Source organism: Adiantum capillus-veneris, chromosome 21 (genome assembly GCF_014529385.1).
Source record: "Adiantum capillus-veneris isolate H3 chromosome 21, ASM1452938v2, whole genome shotgun sequence".
NCBI classification, from domain to species: domain Eukaryota; kingdom Viridiplantae; phylum Streptophyta; class Polypodiopsida; order Polypodiales; family Pteridaceae; genus Adiantum; species Adiantum capillus-veneris.
In genome coordinates, this window is record NC_140951.1 from 76738499 (window position 1) to 76742120 (window position 3622).

The 3622-nt window shown below is 38.9% G+C and overlaps 1 pseudogene; it reads right to left on the bottom strand.

Moving 5' to 3' along the window:
* Positions 1–2571: 2571 nt before the first annotated feature.
* The window catches only part of LOC147431180 (uncharacterized), a 1442-nt pseudogene continuing 391 nt past the window's right edge, over positions 2572–3622 (bottom strand).

Sequence of the window (3622 nt, forward strand, 5' to 3'; positions counted from 1 at the left end):
AGGTGTTTCCCTCTTTTGTAAAAGACCCACAAGTGATGGTGGTTAGAAGAGGGTTATCATTTTGGAGTTTGGTATGAATGCATGGGTGGTTGGATGACCATTGATGTGTAGATGATTTGAAGCATGGTGGTGATTGTCGTGTGAGTTTTTTCTATCCAGCTAGTGAGCTGGTGGTGCCCCTAGTGTTCTGTTTTATTTCGAGCCGTCTAGGTAGTCTTGCTATAGGGGATTGTACTGCTCTTCAAGCTGCCTCACAACTTTTGGTGCCCCCACAGAGGAGCTTGATCAAGCTTGTTCATTTTATAAGTTGTAGTTATGGTGCTCAAATATCCGTATATGTATGTGTGTGTGTGTGTGTGTGTGTATGTGTATGCATATACATATGCGTGTGTGTATACACATGTATGTGTATGCATATGCGTGTATATATACGTGTGTATACGTATGCGTATGCGTGTGTATGTGTGTGTGTGTGTGTGTGTGTGTGCGTGTAAAATTGAAAGTAGAGAAGTCATTGAATACTTACCTCCTTGATTTGAGTGGAGGAGGATGCAAATTCGGTGAGGGATCGTGTACACACACACAGCTGTAAAATCACAATACACAAGTGCATGAGAGGCGTGAGAGGCAATGTATGTGTGAGAGAGAACCATGAGAGGCGAGAGAGGCACACTTACCTATAGATCTATAGAGGAAGATGAATGAAATGAGGCTACGGGTATATGAAAATTGCTCTTTTTCTAATTTTTAGCAAGCCCTCGATAAAACCCCTGGTAATTTTAAAATTTAAAATTACCAGGGGTTTTACCGAGGGTTTTACCATGGGATATATCGGTGCATGGGTTTTTACCTCCAAAAACAAGGTCCATAAGATATGCTCCCATGCACTGAATTTTTGCTACTTTAAGGGTAGTAGTTGCCTCTCATTCCCCGCGTCCCATGCCATCTCGTGTTGTCCCATGTCCCACGTCCTGTGCCGTCTCGTCGTCCCACATTCCGTGCCGTCCTGTGCCATCTCTCATCTCGTGTCCCACCCCATGTTGTCTCATGTCCTACGTCCCGTGCCATCTCGTCGCATGTGGGACCCAATTGGGAGCGGCCTCCACACGGCGGGTCTTGGACTAAGATTAAGAGCTCCCAAATACACATAGGATGATTGTAGGAGAGTGAGGGGAGATTCTTTTGAAAAGCATACAAGGTATTAATTCTAAAAAATTTGTGTGCAAGTGTATTGATGAGCAAAGTGCAAAAATGGAGTTTTGAGTAGAATTGTGAGATAAGCACAGTGAAAAAATGTCCGACCAGATCTTGTGTCTGTGTACACGATGCAAGCAAATAGTCCTCTATCAACGACGAATTCCTAATGAGCACCTCGAAGATTGGGGACAATGGGATGACCGTATAATCGAGAATCAAATACGCTAATACGCCTCTAAAGAACCTGTAGATTTCTTGCAGGTGATGCCACCATATTCACCATGTTCTCAGATGTATGAACATAATATTGTCTCAAATATTACGCATGAACCCTTAATCACACCAATAAACAGTAATATGGATTGACCCCTACATGATGATGATATGGAGGAGATGATTGAGGCATTCTACATGAATGAAGAGTCCAATCCGAATGATGAGATTTATCAGAATGATGGGTCCAATTTGAATTCCTCTGACATCTGACAAGATGATAAAGGCATTTAACGATTGTGATCTCTAGCATCTACTCCACTATTTGAAGGCTCTCATGCCACAATCCTTCAAACTTGTTTGTCAATGCTTAATTTGCAATCCATTTATGGATGGAGTGATGCGAGTGTTTGTGCTCTCATCTCACTTATGAAGTCAACTATACTACCTGTAGTAAATGCAATGCCGACATGTAGAGAAGAGGCAAAGAAGATCTTAGCAGATATAGGAATGGATTACAATAGTATCCAGACATGTCCTAACGATTGCATTCTATTTTGAGGGGAATACACCAACCTAGAAAAATGCCCAAAGTGTCAAGAGAATAGATATCGTCAAGATCTTACATGCACCACAATACCTGCAAAGGTGCTTTGACACTTTCCTATTCTACCTAGGATCAAGCATATATTCAAGTGTCCAGATACAGCAAAGCTAATGACATGGAACGTTACAAATAGGTCCATTGATAATCTGTTGCGTATTCCAATAAATAGTGCAACTTAGCAACAATGGCCAGAATTCAAGAGAGAACCTGCCACCTTAGATTAGTTCTTTCCATGGACGGCATAAATCCGAAGAAAAAAACCTTTTTCTTTTTAAGCTTCAAAAACTTTGAAGCTTGATCTTTCTCCTTTAGTAGCTCTTCAATCTTAGAAGTAGCCTATAGAAGTGGGAAAACAGGGGTAAGTATTTCATTAAATAAATATTCCATGTGAAGCATCTTTAAATAGTACCTTGCACTTTCGTGTGCTTTTTTTTTTTCTATTCTTGGTTTGTACCACTTATAATTTGTGTCCTTCCATTGATTTTTTCCTTCACAAATTATTCAAGAACAGAGTGCAATCAACAAAAAGTTTTAGAGTGAAAAAAATACATGAATTAGAATTGTACCAGTTTTGTGATATGATCTTCACACTCATCTAATTCTTTGTTTACTTGCATATCCTTTTCTTGATAGCATTGGACAAACTCTTCATCTTGCATGTAGTTTCTATATGCCTGCGCATTAAGCAATTGAATTTGGATATCTCACACACACATACACACATGCACCCAAAACTAGCTAAATTTATCTCAATTATTGCAATTGATATCTTTGTGTGTGTGTGTGTGTGCGCGCGCGTGCGCACGCTTGTGTGTGTGTGTGTGTGTGTGTGTGTGAGAGAGAGAGAGAGAGAGAGAGAGAGGAGTAAACCACACATACCTCATAAGCATCACTTTGTAAATCATGATTTTTCCATGGCATCTTAGGAATGTATGCTTCTGTCTCTCTCTAAATACATAATAACAATTTTTATCATGATAGGTCATACATTATTGTTATTTTAAGATAGAAGTGCTTACATGAGTAGCTTGTGGTTGCTCTTCTTCTTCTTCAATAGATATACAAGTGGTTTCTTGTGCACAAGCATCCTTTAGCTATTCAATAACAACAAAAGCATTACTTTCTTCATCATTAGTTTTCATATAAATTTCCAATACCTTAGAGGATTACTCACAAGTTTTGTGAGTGAACCATATTCTCCTAGCTCACTTTCTCCTTGTAGTTCACTTTCTCCTCCATCATTGTCATGAAATTCTTGGTTATCATCATCATCATCTTTTTCTTTTTCTATCTAATCTCATGAAAACATTTCGATTATACTTTGACATAATAGAAGTTCATTACTTAGAGAAAATCCTACAAAATGACACACACCATTGGGGTACTAGAAGATAATTCGTTGTTTGGTTTCTTTTTTTCTCCATTTTCGTTTTTCCGCAAGAGACTTGATGGCCCATGTATAAACGTCCTCTTCTTTCCAATGATAATTTTGTCCAGCTACTATTATAGGCTTAAGCTCACCTTTATTTTTTCTTATTACATCCAACACGGTATTCTTTCTCTCCATGTTATTTCTAAGGTCTCCAAATGGCTTGTGTTTGGCAA